This window comes from Psittacula echo, assembly GCF_963264785.1.
Source record: "Psittacula echo genome assembly, chromosome: 1".
In the NCBI taxonomy this organism is placed as follows: Eukaryota; Metazoa; Chordata; class Aves; order Psittaciformes; family Psittacidae; genus Psittacula; species Psittacula echo.
In genome coordinates this window covers 17,148,053-17,169,063 of record NC_137735.1, presented here as the reverse complement: position 1 = coordinate 17,169,063, position 21,011 = coordinate 17,148,053, and positions in this window count along the sequence as shown.

The window sequence follows — 21,011 nt, the reverse complement described above, 5'->3', positions numbered from 1 at the left end:
TTATTTCTCTGGTACGAGTCAGAATTCCCCATCTCAAAACCTCAACCACAGCAAGCAGTCTCAAAGCTAAACTACACAATAATTCAAATGCAATAAACCACTTAATAAATCTAAATTGCAACTAAAGCATTGATCGACTTTTCAGATAACCCATTTTGAGGTGTTCGGAAGAGTCTGTGTCAAAGAACAACTGTTTTAAGCTCTCTTCAAACTCTCAGGAATGCAACATGTTGCATACACTGAAAAGTAACAGCGGTTGTACCATTGTTGAGAGTTTAGTGATTCTTCACAGGCTGTTTGGTTTTGACCACTCTTGTCTTTCACTGATGCACACTGGGAAATCATGTGGTCACACAGTCTCTGCCTACTAATGCAAGAGAAGTTTCCCCACTTTTACCTTAAAGTCCTACCAGGTATGTGTTGCAGCTCTGAAAATGTTCCCCTCAGGGAATATTTTAAGGCAATTGCTGTAATAAACTCTATCTTTCATCAGCTGCTAAAAGGTTTCCACTCTGCCCTCTGCAGCATATTTACCTCTACGGAAAGGGCCCACAAGAGTTAGTGTTAAGTGCAGATTTGTCTCTAGACTCCCAAATTAGGAGAAGTGCCACATGAGACCGTGCAGACCTTTGGCAATTCCCTTTCCTAAGCCTGCTGACTAACTAGAGGTAGCCCTAGAAGTGGGACTTCAGACAAATTTGTTAGTTCTGCCAGTGTGGATATAAGTATTCATATGTCAGATGAGTGCTGGGGATAATCTGGCCTGCCCTGAGCACCCCACGGCTTGTCTACTCCACAGCACAAGTCTGACGGGGAAACAGATGAAGCACTCGCTGCAGTCTGAGGCAGTACATTAGACCATCATCTCAGATCCAGACCATGACCCCTAATAACTAGTGGTCATGCTCAGCTGCAGCAGTTTGGTTTCTGCTAGAAGGTAGGGATTAATTGCTGAATAAATTAGGACTCAGTGTTTTGACACAGTGCCTAGAATGATAGGTCCTATCTCCGGCTTCAGCACAGTGCCTTTGTCCTGCTGGGCTGCTACTTTAGGCACTGAAGCTGCTTTCACTGCCTGGTAATTTGTCTAAGATGTACAAGGGGTTACAATGACACTCAGTTGACCCTTGAAGGACTCCAAGGCAGGAATAGTGAATCGTTCTCCCTCTCTCAGAACTTGCAGTCTCCCAGGTCTGGGAATTATGCCCCTTTTGTTTATTAAGGGAAAAAGCTGGGGCTTTTTTATCCAGAGAGGGCTCATCTACTTCATAGATGCCTAACGCTATTGGCATTTTGTAGTTCAGCATTGGTGAAAGCATCAGAAAAAGGTTAATGAGGGAACTGGCAATTGGAAGGATACCACAAAGCATTAGAAAGATTATTCATTAGTTTCTAGCAGCTCATCTTCTTCAGGGCCAGGAGAGTGAAAAGCCTCTGTAATTACTAACTACAAATGTTTACATTAGCCAGGGAATTACAAATTCCCTTTAATTGTTGATAGCAGTTCAGATACTTGAGGTAGAGGAAGGAAAACTGAAGGGAATAAGATCAGTCCTTACAGCCAATTCTCACTCTCTCACCCTAGGGGGAAACAAGCTGCCTTGTGTGTGGGCACAAAGGCGGTACAAGCTAAAAGCTAAAAATTTTCACAAAGCTGAAAATAAGCCAGCAAGTTGTGGTACCAAGCTCATTTGAAAATGTATGAAATAGCACCATAGGTTTCCAAGGAACAGTTTATAATTCACCTATGAATAACCAAGTGTTTTGGTCCACAGAATAAGTATACAGGCTTACCAGGCATAATTTTAGGTTTGCAGTGAAATTTACCTTCCTTAAAAATCTCCTTTGCATACACAATTAAGTCATACTGATGCCATTTGCTTTCTTCCCCTTGCAACCTTCTTGACAGACAAAATGAACTAACATACCTTGAACACCTTAGCAAACCAAAAAGCCATGTTACTACTGAAATGTTCTGCTTCAGGAAGGTGTTCTGCACCTACAAAAGTGTATCATATTTTACACATGACAAAACAACACACTGCAGCACATCTGAGTTGAGTCTTGGGGGAAAGCTAGGACTTAACATCAGCCACCAAAAGCAGGCTATAAGGGTAGTCATGCTTGTTACTAGTACTGGGAATTTTATTAGAACATTCATTAACCATTGTGTTTATCAAGGAACTTATATCTATTTAACTCACAGCACCCTGGAAAAGATTTCCTAAGGAGAATTAAAACTTGAAATCCTGGGGGGATTAACATGAGCAAATCCCACCCACCTAGGTCTAAGGGACTGGTCTGACGATTCACAGATGTCCTTTAAATAGTCTTTCGTGTTTCAGGCTGCCAGCTCCATGTATCATAAAAAATGGCCAGTACAGCCTTTGTCAAAGTAAACAAAAGCAAAGTGCATTTGGAGAGTGGTGGGGCCAGGTAGTAAAGCATTTGACCTTACACCTTTGTTTTGCTTCTGAAATGGCTTTGCTTTCTCCTGGCCTTCCAGTCACTGGCGAGGTCATCAGGGCAAGTTTTTCCTTTATTCCTGTAGGGCTCTTTCACATATCCCTCTATATGTGTGTGTGTGTGTGTGTGTGTGTGTGTACACATATATGTATTTATACACACAAAGAAAGGAATGGTGTGAAAAAATTCCAGATAGTAGTAGGAAAAATGTGTGACAAAGATTTTTAAGGAAGCAGGAATAAATGAAGAATTTACTAGGAATATAGTAAAAGCCAGGGGCCAGACAGGCCTTTTGATCTAGTGAAACAGGAAACCACATCTAGGATACATATGAATTTTTTTCATTTAAAAAATCATGTGCCAATCATATTTTGTCACTGATGGTAACTACTGGCATGGAGTAGGGTGGGCAGTCTGCAGCGTAAGTTAAGTAAGAGGAGGATGCTTCTAGAGGCATATGAATTGACAGAATGTTCTTTTCATTTTCTAGTGCCACAAAATGACCAGGTAAGCGGGACACCCTCCACAATCCTCCTCTGAACACAAATTTGACTAAAGCAAACTTCATGGAGTTACAGAGATACTGACATAGTATTCTTGAAGCACAGTTCTAAAGAAAAAGTTGACAAAATGGGAATTATTAGGTCTTGAAAGGTTTTCTCCCTCAAAGCAGATGTGATAGAGCTCTAAAAAGTAGCATTGCTTCTACAGGTAGCACCTACAAGTGCCCAAACTGAATGTGAGAAGACAAAATGCCATCTTAACTTCTATGTAATTAATTATATTCACAGTCATATGAAGGTATAACATTCAAAAATATATGAAAACTAAAGAACCTTTCATGAAATATATAGGATATATGCATGCACGAGGAAACATTAATACTGAAATACTGGCTTTTTATATACTTTGGTTTTATTACTTTCACAGGTGCTACAGTTACTAGACTAGAAAGCAAATATAATACATAATTCATTAAACAGAATTGTAAGATAGTTCCTAAAAAAATTATGTCCAATTTGCACGTTTTATATTTGCCAAAATTCTTGGTCAGCACACAAAATATGAATCCCCCAAAAGACAGCATCCATTAGGTGTAGCCAGGGAGATCCTTCCTGGATCATATACTGCCTAGTACCTATACTGGCTGTCATCTGCACTTGAAAAAGGACGAGTGAAAATAATTTGATCTTCCATGCCATTTTCCGGTATTCTCTCAACCAGGCTGCCAGAATTCATTGTACTGAGAGGATTCATTAAGTATGTGCTGTGCAGTATTATAACACATGAACAGCCCATGTGGAGGGCTGCCAAGATGGGCAGCGGCTGGGACCAGTCAGTCTCACCTCCGTGCCTGGCAAACTCTTGGAGCAGATTCTCCTGGAAGGCATGCTAAGGCACATGAAAAACAAGGAGGTGGTTGGTGACAGCCAGCAGGGCTTCACTAAGGGGAAATCCTGCCTGACCAATTTGGTGGCCTTCTATGATGGGGCTACAGAACTGATGGACAGGGGCAGAGCAGTTGATGTCATCTACCCGGATTTCTGCAAAGCGTTCGACACTGTCCCACACAACATCCTTGTCTCTAAATTGGAGAGACATCAATTTGATGGGTGGACCACTCGGTGGATAAAGAACTGGCTGGATGGCCGCACGCAAAGTGTTGTAGTCAATGGCTCAGTATCCGGCTGGAGACCAATAATGAGTGGTGTCCCTCAGGGATCGGTGTTGGAACCAGTCCTGTTCAACATCTTTGTCAGTGACATGGATTGAGTGCGCCCTCAGCAAGTTTGCTGATGACACCAAGCTGTGTGGTTCGGTTGATACGCCAGAGGGAAGGGATGCCATCCAGAGGGCCCGCGACACGCTTGTAAAGTGGGCTGATGCCAACCTTATGAAGTTTAACCATGATAAGTGCAAGGTCCTACACCTGGGTCGGAGCAATCCCAGGCACAGCTACAGGTTGGGCAGAGAAGAGATTCAGAGCAGCCCTGCGGAGAAGGACTTGGGGGTGTTGGTCGATGAGAAAATGAACATGAGCCGGCTTCAGTGTGCGCTCGCAGCCCAGAAAGCCAACCGTATCCTGGGCTGCATCAAGAGGAGCGTGACCAGCAGGTCCAAGGAGGTGATCCTGCCCCTCTACTCTGCTCTTGTGAGACCTCACTTGGAGCATTGTGTGCAGTTCTGGTGTCCTCAACATAAAAAGGACATGGAAGTGTTGGAAGGAGTCCAGAGGAGGGCCATGAGGATGATCAGGGGAGTGGAGCACCTCCCATATGAAGACACGCTGAGAAAGTTGGGGCTGTTCAGCCTAGAGAAGAGAAGACTGCATGGAGACCTCATAGCAGCCTTCCAGTATCTGAAGGGGGCCTACAAGGATGCTGGGGAGGGACTATTCATTAGGGACTGTAGTGACAGGACAAGGGGTAATGGGTTCAAACTTAAACAGAGGAAGTTTAGATTGGTTATAACGAAGAAGTATTTTACTGTTAGGATGGTGAGGCACTGGAATGGGTTGCCCAGGGAAGTTGTGTATGCTCCATCCCTGGTGGTGTTCAAGGCCAGGTTGGACAGAGCCTTGGGTGACATGGTTTAGTGTGAGCTGTCCTTGCCCGTGGCAGGGTGGCTGGAACTAGATGATCTTGAGGTCCTTTCCAACCCTAACTATTCTATGATTCTGTGATTCTAAGCTGAAGGTGGGTTTGTTCAGACTGGAGAAGAGCGGGCTGAGGGGGAACCTTAGTGCTTTTTACCTCACAGGTGATCATAGGGAAGACAGAGCCAAACTCTCCATGGAGAGGCACAGTGGAAGTATGCGAAGCAACGGACACAAGTCACGGAAGGACAATTCTATGAGGGAAAAAAAAACCTCCCAATGAGCAAAGTGGTATCCAGAGCAGGTTGTCCACAGAGGTGCACTCTTTCCTAGGAGACACCTAAAAATCCTCTGGATATGGCTCCAGGCAAACTGATGTAACTGCAAAGAATCTCTTTAAGAATGGGTTTGGACCAGATGACCTCAGACATCATATTCTGCAATACCATGATAACTATGCAACCTAGAGAGGTACAGAGATATTTGCACAAAAGCAGCAATTTTAGATGAGGCCACCACTGCAGGAATATATACGACTAAATAACTGAGTTTCAAAGACACTAAAAAATACCTTTGTTTATATCTCTTAAAATATTTAAAAAAACAAAAAGGACTCTGAAATTCTAACTTAGAAAGAAATCAGATTTCCAAAGAATATATGAAAAAAATAGTTCAAACACTGACAATCTCTGATTTTCCTGGAGCATAAAGTACAAGCAGAATTCCCAGCTGGTTAAGGTAGCAAACATGGGGGTGGAAAGGAACACTAATTATACATTAGCTCAGTTAAACTAATTCATGTGGGACTGCATCACATGAATTGATGAAATAAATGTTAGTATATGAAATAATGGCATAGCTAGTAAACATGTAATCATTGTAAACCATCTCTGTGATAGGTAACCTGGATTTGTAAATGCTGTGTCAAAAATGAGACTTTAAAATAGAGATGAGACTTTTCCAACCTGCATATAGCCTACAATTTGTTTTCAACAGCAATTAAAATGACTAAAATCAGCACAAAGAGTGTAAACTCAACTGCAAAGAGAAAACAGCCCCCAAGAGCTTCTTGGAAAAATGAAGTAATGACAACTCTGGGGGAAAAAACATAGTTCAATTAAATAGAAAGACAAAGTAAATCAAGAGAATTTAGGTGTCTGATTATACCGAAAGGGAAATAACTTGGATGTTAAAAGATAAAGAGACTCCATTCCAGATCTTTACCTGGTGTAAATTTGACAGCTCTAGCAAAGTCATGGGTAGATCATGGCAAGGGATCCAAAATTCAGGATGGTTTTTCCTAAAGAAAGTAAGGTACAGTTCGTACCCTTCTTTTCACATTGAATAGTGTTTTAGCCTTCAGACAGTCCCCACAATTCCAACAAATTACTTGCAAAACAAAATAATATTCAGATTGCTGAAACATTGTTTAGAAGAAATTCGCAAAAGTGAGGAAAGTTGCTAGAGGAACGTCAGCTTTTGCGCCCATAAACAAAGCTGCTTCTCCTTTATATCCCCAAGGTCTAAAAAATGTGATACTGTGTATCATTCAAAAGCTGTTAACACCTTCCTTTCACCCAGGAAGACAAACACGTTTGCATTTTTTTATAAATGCCCTATTTTAGTAAGTTAAATCAGAATGTATTGTCATAAACAGGTACTTTTAGGATAGGCAAGATGCATTGCTATGAAAAAGTGCTTGTGCACACTGCCTATGTAATTATGCTTAATTTATAGATCTTGCCCTCTGAGAGTGGTTTTAGTCATTTATTTCAAAGTGTATTTACATAAACCATAAGTGATCCTATCAGGATCTGTAAGTTAGCACTGAGAATATCAGCCAGTCTTGGTATTCACAGTGCACAACTGTTCCTCTGTGACACTGCATAAATAACAGACCTGTAGTTTTTGTGGGCCCCACACAGGGCTTTTGTGATGATCTTCTTCATCTGATCACAGATCCAGTGTTTGGTTTAGCTAATTATGTCTTTTAGATGTCTTTATGTCTAATAATGTCTTTTAGAAAGACCTCATATCCTGATTTTGAAACTTTCGGTATTGGAGAAAGATGACGTCCTTATTAGGTAGTCCAAAAGTCAGTTATCTTCAGCTTAATGAAAATAAATCTATATTTAAATAGGAAAACAATTTCAGCCTTAGAAGTCATTCCATGGCTCTTGCCTTCCTTTTCCCCAGCTTTATTTTGTTTGCTTAGCCCATACTGAACCAACAGGTCGCCTGCAAGCAAAATTCATTCCAAGTAATTCTTCCATCTCACCCACAATGACTTTTTCCCCCAAGAATATAGCTCTTGTGCAGGTCCTTGTGCACATGAGACAGCGCACATATGAAAGCGGGAGAAGGAGGTGGAACGCGTGCTTCCTCCATGGGGCCATCCCCAGCTTTGCCATGTGGCTGGTGCTGCTATCACCATGTCAGTCAGCAGACAAGGCCCAGACTCACACCTGGACTGCCACATTTACACCACAGCCTTTCTGGGAAGGGTGTCTTCCCTTACCACCACTGCATAGTGCCTATTACAGTGCCTTGTTATTACAGATAACAACTATAGCACAGTGTCACCCAAAGAAGAAAATGTGCAGGTGCAAGTGGAATAAATACTACATTTCTTCTCATAGCTTGCTGCAATTGAAATTCCTACTTAAGTGTTTTTTCCTGCCAATTTCTAATGCATTTGTTTAGGGAAGAACTTTTAGATGGCTTAGATGGGTAGGAATCCTCCCGCTCTTAGCACAATAATTTACTTTCCTAGCTAGATCCTTTTCCCTCTATTACTCAGGTAAATGTCAAACAGCAGTCTTGGCCTGCATTCAGCAGATAATGCATGTTGACTCCACTTCTAATAAATTCATGATTCATCTTTGGTAAGACCATTAGCAAAGACCATTTTCTGATTATTAATTTTCTGAGAGGGATTGGATTCTTTCTGTCAATTTCAGCAGCCTTTGTTCTCAACCACCAACCACCACTATTATCACTTAGTAAACATGACATCCCTAAGCAAGCTTTTGACCAGTTCTAACAGAATTCTAGCAATACCCAGCTGACTAAGAGAACCCCAGGGAGATACCTAGGATGACAAAGCATTTTAAATGTTAGTAAATTAGGACCTTAGAATGGCTGCTGCCAATGAAGAAAACTGGCTTGTCTAAATAGCTGCAGAAGAAATGGTGGGCAGGAGAACAGTGAGCTTCACAAGTGATAATTAACTTAGTAAACTATATCATGAATATCACTGTAATTTTGTAACAGATCTGAAGTGGAGAAAAAGGTAATGTGTAAAATCTTCTTTATGAGCATTTAAACACAGAGCTCCCAAAGCAAGAACTGAATCGACAAGGACAAGTCTCACTGAGCCAAATCTTGCTGCCACCTTGCTATCTCCTAAATTGAGGTGACAAGCTGTCTGCCCCAGGGAGAACAGTGAGCCATGAGCTGAAGCGGCGGAGCTGTACTCAGATATGAATACAGCCACCATGTTCTAATCTTTCCTGCTGAGTATCTCAGCTGTATACCCCTTGGATTTGCACGGGCTACCCTAATTCACAGCCTGTTCAAATACTAAACTCCATGCTTCTTTTGCCTTTGATTTTCAAGAGTTTATAGTAGCTCATAACGATATGACACCTTATTTACTTACTTGAGATGTATTTAGGTGGTTTGCAACACAGATACTGGTTTTGAAGATCTTTTTCAAAGCACTTACACATGTAATTGCCATCTCTGCTAGTAAGCATGAAGCTTTTCAGTATCTTGATACTTACACATTTCTTTAAAAATCTGGACTATGTGCTTGCTGAGTTCTTTTAACACCACTCATGGTGAGCTGTGTTTGAGGAATTAAGCCTCAAATGGACTGTATTTTTGTAGCTGCAACAATACTAGGGAACTGGGCTAATAGTGAAATAGGGATGCTATGAATCTCCTGGCGATGAATCTTTTAAGCCAGACGGTCAGTTAGCCTCATTTGAAGTTGTTATATATATTCAGTAACCTTACAAAAATAATACAAGCAGGATTTGTTTGGAAATAAAAACACACACTCACCACAATTGTTTTAATCCTGCAAACCTTCCTGCAGCCTACCAACAACTCCAGAGCAACTGTAAATACAAACCCCACCCAGGCATAAGCAAAGACTGAATCCTCTTCATAAAGTAAGTCCCCAGGGACTGATGCTGCAAATGACTGTCTCCTAATATAAGGAAAAGTCTGGTAAACCAAACTGGCAGGGAAATAGTTCAGGGAATTGGACCCATTAGTTACTGAAACCCCATAAAGATTGAGCAGAATGAAAGAATTAATAACTTGTATCAAAATTTGGGTTTGATCACAGTTGTTTACAAAAGCAAGCTTTCAAGATCAAATACTGGAGTACTTCATGGTTTTTTAATCCCACACAAAAAGAATTTATGATTTTGATTTCTATTTCAAATGTTTAAGAACACTCATTATGAAAAGAAATATAGCTCAGCAGGATCCACACACAATATGTTGATTACAATTCTATGGTATTTATTTAAGGCTGAGAGAAATGTTCCTGGCATAATGCCAGTATCTTTCACTACTATCTACAGTCAGCACAGAGTATGCGTAACTGCAGAGGTTAAAAAGCTAAATTTGAGTACATTTACTTGCTTCTTTAATTATTGAGGAGAAAATGGTTGGTCAGTAGCTGCTGATAACATTCCCACTGTTAAAGGCCTTTTTATCTCCCAGGGTAATAAAAGACTTCACTTTTTATACAAATAATTATCTCTATATAATGCTAGTTCTACATATGCCAAATTTTGTATTAATTTTAATTAAAAACAAGACATTATAATACCAATACAGAGTGACTATGCAAAGATGATAAATTACAAATATTGATAATTAAACACTATATGTGAAGGTACTTAGAAGTATTCATATCTATAATTAACAATAATCTGAAACAAAAGAGGCATATGAAAACCCATTACTGTATTGATTGTCTTCCTATAAGCTCCTGATTTCTCTTATTAAATTATTCATATAAAAGCTTATAATTAAATATTACAATAATTAATTTTTTTAACACATGATCAGTGAATTAAGGGCTTTACTTCTGGTACCTTCTTACATTCTTTTTGTTCTGACTGGTACATTACATGGCTTGTGGCATGTCACTGAAATTTTTCACCATTATGATTTACAGTTCTCTCTTCTATTAGTAATCTGGTAATTGCATAGTGTGTTGTGGCAGTTCCCCATCTTCTTATTTTTTTTAATTTCTTTTTAATAATCTCTGATGTGCAGAGATTTGTGGGGGTTGGCAGGGAATGTTAATTTAAATTACTGCAAATCTGGTTTTGAATAGAAAGTCTCCATTGAAAACAATTTTACTTCTAATATTCATAAAATAATCTCTGAGTTTACTGGAGTGAGATCTAAGAGATATTCCAGATTTCAGAATATCATGCTAGAGGTTAAAGTGCAATGAATTTTAGTAGACTGATGTTAATCTAATTTTCATAATGTTGAGTCCCAAATCATACCAGTTAATAAGAGCAAACAAGCCTTTGCTTCTCTAGAAAAAAAACAATGTCATGCAGATGTTCATTTTTAAATGAACATCCATAAATACCACATAAAAGCTCTAGAATAAAAAAGGACATGATAAATTGAACTAATTATTTTAGCTAATGTGCAGCATGGACCATGGATTGATGCTAATAGCAGAAAAAAGGTTTTAGCAACAAACAGCACTAGGTCTTTTTTCATTTATTTTTGACAACACCATTGTTAATAGCTATCACGTCACAAGTGGAGTGAGTGAAGGTGCGCATATGCATCTGTGTAGCAATGTGCAATAATAAGGATGTAATAATTCTGTATGTGTTTAGATACACATGGTAAATTCACTATCTCTGTTTGAAAGGCAGTATGGCTCCCAGCATTTTTGCTTTTGAAGCTTCACAGACCCTTTCCCTTTCTTCATTTTTCACTTTCTCTCTAGGGTGAAGGACAAGAGGTCATGTATATTGCTGAAAGGAAAAACCTCGCTTAATGAAAATAAGCTGAGCTAAAGATTCTAGAAGAAGGATACCTCAGCACTGGAGTGATACGTATTTGCTTTCTATACATTTTCACACCAAGCAGATGAAACACTGGTGCCAGCAACTGGAGCGTAGATAAGGAACAGATCAAGAGCTTTTCGTGTGGAAAGGCTGCATTAGCCCAGGGAACAACAGTCTCCAGATACTGCTGAGCCAGAGTGTAAAGAGGAAATATAATTTAAACAAGTGAGAGCAGATATATATTACCCACTGACCTACTGCCATGCTTCTCATTTCTTATCCTTTAAAGAGAAACATCTATTTGTTGGAGGACAAAACAATGGTCCTGGTGTAGAACAGAATGTGACATATCCTAATCCACAGGAAAATATGGCTTATTTTTATAGAGCATTCTTCACAAAAATTAGTAAGTACATATACACAGTCTATCACTACTAATTTTGTTTTCTTCCCTGAAAATAGTAAAAAATAAAAACCACACTCAAATGCTTCTGTGCAATGGTTTTAAATTAATATTTCACACAACAGTAGCAATAGCAATCTTTCCAATTTCTAAGTCATATTCCATGACCACATAAAGGGTGACTGCCGACTCCCTTTATTCAGTATTACAGTTTATCATCATTGTGGGATTTTTCCCTTTCACCTTAATAATTAGAGTTCATGACACTTCTAAGCAGCTATCTCCATGATCCAGCCCACACTGTTACAGAAATCCCTCCATCACAAGCTAACAACCTGCAGGAAGAGAAACCAGGAAATAGGTCAGCCTGGCTCAGCACTGTTCAGCTAGGTGAATTCCTGAAAGTTTTCCCCATCACTTTAAATTTTTTTCATGCTGAGATTATCTTATATTTATATATAAATATGCTCATGAGTTGTGGGGGCTCTTTTACAGGAAAACCCCATGAGTAGACGTAGCCAAAGGAGGGGCTGCTCCCTGAAAAAGCAGCCAGGGCCACCAAACTCACCACAGTCTGAGCAGAAATGCATGCTTAGAAGCCAGATGGATCTGTGAAGCTTGGTGTCAGAACAGACTAAGCTTTGAAAATAATCCAAGACAACATTTATGACACTATTTTACTGGGGTTTTAGAGATAACGTCTTACAGATATCACTGCAGAAAATGGATGATTGTGCCTCAGTGCTCTCTTTTCATCATGTTCAGTTTAATAACACTATCGCTAGCTGATCTTGTGAGGAATTTTAAGGAAATAGCTGTTATAAAAATAACAAAGAGACAAAGGGCATTTGTCTGGAAATTTTTGACATCAACAGGCCTACTTGCATGCGTTAAGTATTGGGCACCACAGAAAATTTTTAGTTAATATTTAAACTACTGGCAACGTATCACCTAAAAACAAAAGTCCATGTTACTGAATGTAACTTATCTTAAGACATAAATTTGTTTGTTTGATCTCAATATTATCTTGTAATGACCCCTTTGAGATGATCTTCTTTCAGCACCATCTGCTACCAGAAAAAGCAAGTAAATACATGTATTTTTCAAATCTTCATATGCAGTTAATACTTTCCCTTTGTACAGTAACATAGTCCACAGATAGGACTAGTCATGTACAGAAAGAAGAAAAACCAAATATTACATATTTGAATTGGCTCGTAGTACATAAACAGCCACTCACTGAGTTTTATGCAGTATTTAAATTAACTAATGGAACTATATACTTTTCTAGAATATTCAGGAAACTATATTCAACCTTCTAAGAATAAAAACACTCCTAGTTCTCCTAAAATTTAAAATATCATGTAAATAATATTTGCCTGTACAGTAACCTACCAATTTTGCCACCTTTGCAATTACTGGTTTGACAGCATGGAAATGATTGGCTTCCCAGTGGGAGGTATTATTCAGCACAAGCAAAGACAGAACAGGACCTGAGCAACATGCTTAACTGAAAGTTGATCTGAGTCCCACTGAATGGCTTCACAAGCTGCCAGGGAAGCAGGACACCTATTTGACTTTATGAGCCCCTTTCAAAGATGTAGGCAGAACCTAGTAATTCCTTTCAGATATACACACCTTTTGTAAGTCACCTTTTTCTTCCAGTGTGTACTCACAGCTACCTCATACACGATGGAAAACACAGAGCTTCTCTACTGAAATCAAATACAATTAAGAATAAAAGCTGTTTTCAAAGTGACATGTTTAAAAAATAACACTTTCAGTGTAATTAATAGAGCTGTGAATTAACATCATTATTTTCTGTCTCAGACCAAATTATAGCCTGCGATAACTACGTGCTGTTTCCAGTGTATTTCATGAAGTGTGTTTACAAATGTGCATGCACTGCTTACAATTTTAGTAGAGCAGCTGCGTCTTGTGCCCTTCACTATGACAGAGCCTGATCTTATACCTAAATTCCAAGAGACAGTTTCTGTTATTGGTCTTAAGGTCCTTTCCAACCTTAACTATTCTATGATTCTATGATTATTGTATCTCTCCAAGACATTTAGTAGAAGACGAGCAGTAAAGCTACCACCTCCGTTTTTGTCTGCTAATCCATGTACTACAAAATTAACAGGGGAAGGGGAAAAAACTAAAAAATTCTGAAGCCTTGGAAAACAGTCAGCTGAAGCAGGGGAGGGGAAATCGGGTTTAAAAGAAAAAAGGCTTAAAACCACCATGTCTTATTTTATTCCTTTCTTTCTTACTTCAAGACTCATCCTCAGGATTATGTGTTGCCTATACAGACCACGGGAGACTTCCTGTCATACAGCCCTATTTACGTATTTGAAATGTGGAAAACACAAGTTCTTTTTCTTTGCTGTTGTAACACAGTATATTCAAATGTTAGTATCTCACGACTGTGGGGCACATTGCATCCATGAACACAGAAGCACTATGCAGGAAGGAAGGATCACTATCTCCGCTGGGAAATCTGATGGCACAATGTTGTGTTACAGCTCTATGGAGCCCATCTGAAATGGCACTCCTGGAGTGGGCAGTCCCACTCCCAGAACACCTGCACCACCTGCAGGGGTAGGTTTCTAAAGCTGTCTGAGTCTGACCCCAAGTCTGCACAGCCACAAGTGATGGATCAACAAAAATAAGCTGTGATTCTGCAGGGTGGTGTTCTGCTGCACAACTGCAACTTTCAGTAAAGTGGGAGAAGCCAAACATAGACGGGGGAGCAGGACCACTGCTTTCATAGGCAGTCACTGTTAGGAGAAGCCACACGTGAACCCCACTGTGGGTTATAAGAGCTATGAGAGTATGACAGTGGCAGTGTTCAAAGCTGGTGGCAGGTTTAGGTCTCTAGTCTCATGACCAAGGTGCTCAGAGAAGAAACTACATGTGTAGCTGTGAGAGAGTGAGAGGACCAGACCAAGTCACCTACATTTCAGGTAGCTATGTCATTTGCTGAGTGGGAATGTGCTTAACGCTTCCCTGAGCTCCAACCTTTAAGAACTTGAATGAAGAAACACTATGATGGGAAAGGAAGTTGAGAGGGAAATATACAGAAAGAAATTATGATAGTGAGTGAACAAATAAAGCCTTTCTACCCTTGATCTTCCTCCACAGGGGAAGGGAGGGAATAAACAATCCACATTTCGTAACTAATTGCCAGTCATTGATTAGGGTGTGGTATTTATCACTCTTTTAATCCACCATGAATTCTTTTTTTGACCCCACAGCACAAGAAACTTATCACCTTGCAAAAGTCTCTTACTTCTTTCATGGACCAGAGCACACACCATGCCATGCCTCTGCCCCTCTGTGACAGCTCAGTGAGGTGCTGTAGCACAAGCATGTGAACTTCCTTCCTTTCTGCCGTTCACTTTCAAGCCATCTGCAATGTTGTGTTGGTACGGCTGTTGTGCCTGGACCTTTTATAGAAGAAAATGCAGGGTGGGACCAACACAAACATAATTTCCTCTGTTTTTTGACTCTCCCTTTCCCCAAATGCCTGCACATGCACTAGACAATTTAACCCGTATTGTTCAGAGAATTAGTGTATCCACTACATTTTACTGCTTTAATTATCTGCTGTTTTCTTCTGGCTCTGATTCTTCTCCTCACCAGATCAAGTATATTGTCATGTATCGTTTGAAATTGCTGGAACATAAAACAAGAGCGTACATTTCACAAAATTACATATTTACACTATATGTCCCAGCTTTTTAGCATGGGTGACAATGATATACTTTAGTTACAATCAAGAACGTCAACAGATTGTACTACAATCTGTCACACATTCTCAGGAGGGAGAAATTGGCAACTCACTACACTGAAGAACAGTAATCAAGCATCTGGAATATTACAGTAGAAGTAGATTTTATATGATCTGACTAGTTGAAGCAATTTATAATAATGACTTTTTTAAAATGAGCTTGCCAATAAGAGATCTCTGTAAGAAGCTTATGTTCATAGTGACACCAGAATACTTAATACATGTGTCTGATCAATAGGATCTCTCACATGCTTTAGTAATGACACTGTTTCAAATTACTTGCACGCAAAATAGGTGCATCTTAAACGAAAATCATCTTGGTCCTAATCAAAAGTAATAACCAATTTTTATAGATGCCTAATGCTCAGGAAGAACTTTAAGATGCTCAGTAAGCAAAACATTTGTGTCATTTTCTGCACCATTGGCAAGTAAAACATAATAACTGTTTTCTCCCATATTAGGAAAATGATATATTGAACATTCTGACAAAAACAGAAAGACTGTCAAAAAATAATCCAAAGGGGAAAAAAAATATGTTCTCTGGTCTCTATCTGAGCTGGGGCCATTACAACAGTTCCTTTTGTTCAAAGAAAACCAATAAGAAAAAAATGAAAGAAACTGTGAATATGATGTTTAATTCCTGAAAGCACAAGTTATTCATGTTCTAGCTGAGGTGACAAGCTCAATGTAGTAGCATACGCTGACAGTGATCCCAGTTCAAAAAACTGCTATGCTGCTTCTAAGGCTGTATCTGTCAATCACCAGCACACGAGTCAGAAAAAAGTAAAGACAATGCTACAATGCTCTTTCAAGATAAATATTTAAAAAGGGTGGCAAAATGGAAGTCAAAGAAACCTATAAAGTTATTTTAAAATATAGTTATACACAATTAGATTTATTCAAACAAACTTAAAATTATTCCTATCCTCCCATTCTAAAAATATGCATGTGAAATGGAGATTTGAAACAGGAACTTCGGCAGTCCTTAAGAAGGATACAGATTATGATTAAGGTATATGGTTAATAATTGAGGTCCAAGACACTTCAAACCTGGAGTACTTATGAAATATATAGTAAGATTAATTAAATAGTTTTGATTTATTTCTAGGTTTAAAACCAGAATTGCTAAGCACTGCTTTGCAGAGCCTTAAAGCCATGGTCTGACCCTGTTCTCACAACCAGTGACATCTGTGGAGCCAAAGACTGGGAACAGCAGTGGATATGAGCTAAATGAAGGAATCAGGATAGTCATACACTGTTCTTCCTCCTTGTCCTCCTTCTTCTTCTTGATCCCAAAACAACTTCCTCAGATAGTCAAACTAGTCCTGAATGTCAAGACCCATGGCCCACACGAGGCACAGGAGAAAGCTGCTATACATCTCCTTCCCCTCTGGTCCAACAAGTGAAGTTTGTCATCACTTCTGTCAGTCATACTAGGCTGAAGAAGAAAACAGGAACACTGATTTTGTTGTGCCCACACTTGGGAGTGGTAAACATGGCAACAGACATACACACACACAGGCAGTACCAGATTACAGGCCCTCAGTGTATGTTTGGGTCAAGAAAAACACTATCTACAAGTAAATCTCCACCTGACTGATGCCTCTATCCCATTCACAGCTTGCTGTTGTAAAAGACCTAGGAGAGTAGATGTTCCTCTGACCAAGAGCTATGATTACATCCAATGCTTCTCCTCTTCCTGTTATATCCTTCCCTTCCACACTCATCTCACAGCATATATTTAGTCACAAAAAAGTCATCAGGTCAGTCTCATCAAGAAGAACACTTCTGAATTCCAATCTTACCTTTCTTGGAGTTGTCTTGGTGCTGATGAAGGGCTGCTAGAGCTAAATGCAGTTTTCAGGAAGCACCATAGTTTTCAGGGAAAACCATCACTGTCTCCCTTGAGTTTGGCCTAACTCAAACTTATTACTTAGCTAAGATTCATTAGACACACTCATTTTGGCAGATGATCCCAAAGAGGCAAGAGAAATCCTAAAAGCCTTATGAATTATCTAGCTGAAGTTTGGAAGAATTCAGTCATAACCCTGAATGTAAGAGAAGAACAACAGAGCCTCAAAGGTCCTGGTGTGATGTAGAGGAATGAAGACATACAAGCTCTGTTGTGTTCACACACAAAGGCATTAAGAGCAGAGAAAGAGCTTTCCAGAGCATTTGAAATTATCCAGAGTAGAGATTCCTGTAAAAAAAATTAGTTTTAAAATCAGCTCTTAGGACTTGTTTTGAACAAGTATAACACCCTCAAGGTAGAAAAGTAGCAACCCTTGGTCTTGTTTACAACCAGGTTTGCATGTTAAGGTTGGCAGACAGCTTCGCTAAACCGCAGATGCCTTCCTTCTGAAGGAAACCTTCTAATGTTTGTTAGTTTTATCTGCTGTTCTGTTTAAAAATGTGATACAGACAGTTTAGACTCAGAGCACTGCCTGCCTATTCTAACTTGAGTCACTGCCTGAAGACTACCTTTGGTGTTCTTTGAGAAAAAGGCTTTCCTTTTTCCTCCTCATCTGCCTGGGGAGACAGAACAGCTATGCTGATGCAGAAAAGAGGGTCACCACAGAGCATTTGGGGAGAGCAAACTGTGCCTAGGGGCTTCAAAGTGGCTGAGTAAGACTTCCAGTATGAACAGTGTGGGTGACTTGGCAAATGCCAAAGTAAGTAGTGAGAGGGATCAAGCAAAGCCTAGGGCATCAGCATCTGATGTGAGTACTACAGAGGAGGCTGGCCCCAGGAAGAGGAACGGAGCACTGAAGTCCTGGCAGGAAGTGATTGCTTTAACATCAAAAGACCAAGTGCTACAGTAGCTCATTTCTTTGTTTTTACAGTCTGGAAGGCTCTACAGGGGTCATTTCTCTCTGCTCCCTTGCCAAGGAGGAAGTCCAGCACATACGACCTCTGATAGATGTTTCTTCCCTGCTGTTAGGGAACTGTAGAAGAGTGCCTGTCAAGTCGGGATATTCGCAGAGGCATAGCTAGCCCAACACATGTAAAGGAGCCTGACAGCTCCCTGAACGAAACAACTTTATGGAGGAAACTGAATAGCTACTTGAAGAGCAGAAAGTCATAGAATATATTAAGATGCCACTTCTCTATGGACCACCTTAAGCATGACCAATAGGACTGTGTCAATAATGATGCATACAGCCAAACCTACTGCTTACCTGCTGCTATTCTGCTTTGGAAGCATAGACAACTATAACCAGCCATTTGTATTCATTCAAAGGAGACTAAGAACAAGGACCACAAATACAGAACAAATACAGCCAAATACAATACAACAAATACAATACCACAAATACAGCCAAAAAATGGGTGGAAATCTTGAGCTAAGAGGCAAAAAAGCATTATGTACAGTCCTTTCAGTACTGAAAGCAGTGCTAGAAGAGTTAAAGCAGTGCTAGAAGAGTTAGACCAGTGCTTTTGTTTTGTTTTGAGACTGGGAGCAGAAAGAAGACAGAAAAGCTGCTGAGATATGATGGAGCAGAATGAGGGTCTTCACATTTAAAAAAAGGAATAAGCAGATATCTGCTTATCTCCTCTGCTTTGGGAGTAGAAGAAGAGGAAGAAAAGTAAAGACAGCTGGAGCTTGAAAAATGTGACAAAAGGGAGAGGGAAAGAATCCTGATACAGCTAATCAGAAGATTCGGGTGGTAATGTGTTTCCTATGGCTTTGAACAGGTTCTAATGGGCTGAAATGTTGACACTGATTTTGCAAAGCAATAGCTTCCTGATGGAGTTTTCTGAAGTCAGTAGAGATTGGAGGTCTAAACCCTACCAAGTAATTTTGAAATCCAAATTTGCACATTCATTTGTGTGATTTTTATGGCATTTTCTTGTAGATGAAAATGAAAATGAGGGTTGTTTGGTTTGATTTGGAGGAGGTATACTGCTATTACTGAAATTCTGTTGCTCAGTGTACTGGAACAAATGTAAAATATTGTATCATACTTCAAAATTTACATAAATATTTGCTAAACCATTTCATTAAAGTTTAGAGAAAAAAAAAACAACCACCACAATACATAAACATAAATTAATTTCAAGGTTAGGTCCTTAATACTCTTTCCATAAATGTCCTCTAAAATATTTTCTGTACCAAATGAATTCTTCACAAAACACGATTTGGCTGCAGCATAGTGTTTATTAAATATTCACAAAGGGAGAAGATACTTTTTTAGTGTAGAGGTTGGTAAAGTGTGAATATGAAAGACTCAGCTCTATTAACGTGTTTGTTGCATGAGTCTTATGGGAGGGACAGGAAAACCTTCTGGCAAAATACTGCTGAAGAAACTGGCCAAGGTGTTCTATCTTTTGGTCATTTTACGATATATTCCTTCCTACAGCAGTAAAGCCAAAAGCATATTTGTTAACATCTATCATAATTTTTAAAAATTACTTTAGTAGTGTGAGATAAATGTTGGACATTGTAACAGTATTTTCCTTTACGTGTGAAAGTATAACAAAACAGTAATAAAAGCTCTATATTTACACAGTAGCTCAACAGTCCTGCTTACACAGGACATTTTCATCCTATTCCATTTTTAACAGTTGCAAACATAATGCTGATTTTGCAGCTGATATAGCAAAGGATAAGTCATGTTCAGCATCATGTACTTAAGTACAGCTGTACTTAAACTCATTGAGAATACAGCTTCAGTTTGAGTGTATGATATGATTACTACCAGAACTCATCCTTTACACTGCCTGAAAAATCACACCAAGTTCTAAAGTTTGAGTACTAAAAATTACATTTAAGAAGGATAATAATTGCACTCCCTCCAGCTACGTTTCTTTTACTCAAATGGGACTTTTTCTGCAGAACTTTCAGGTGCAGCACAATACCATCACAGCTTTGTGAGATGTGAACTTGTGTTAATTTCACTTAAAATCAATTCTTTCACTTTGCTACATTAATTCTCTGTATTAGCTGGGAATTAAAAAAAAAACTAAAATAAGGTTAATTTACTGTTCTATTTCATTGCTAATTCTCTCATCTCGTCTGAGCAATATTGCCACTGGCACAGCTGAATATGCCGTGAGGCTCCTGGGTCTAAAGTTTAGTGCTCTGCAAGTCCTCATGGCCTTCAGTATTTGCTCTGTCTTCATCTTTTGCCTCATCCTGGGGAGTCTGAGCCAAAATTTGTTCTTGGAGACAGGGGTGTAAACCCAAACCACTGTGCTGTGTGTGCTGGTCCACACTCTTGTCCCAGCTGCTGGTCATGGTCCTCACAGCAGACAGAGGCTCAAGGCCTTGCAGGGCAGGAACCGGCAATGACTTGCAGGGACAGTTGCCCATTAGAAGTGCACCCAGATAACTTCATTAGTATCCCTGTGAGTCACAGCAGAACTGCTTCAGAATGCCAGAACAGCAGTGGAACCACTTAGCTGCTGTAATGCCTAAAACACTTAAATATCTGAATAATTTACCCTTGGTCTTTCTGAAACTAAGCTGTGGTTCCTCCCTAAGGATAAAAGAATACAGTGAGTATCTGGAGCAGTGAGTCCCAAACATGTTAATCAGACCACTGCCTAAATACTTTTAAGGACATCCATATATACTTCTCATATTCTATACTGGATACACTATAAGGAGTAAGGTTGCCATGGCCAGGGGTTGCACTAGTGGTCTGCACAGGATACTGCCAATCTATAATAAATCTTACTGGAAATATGATA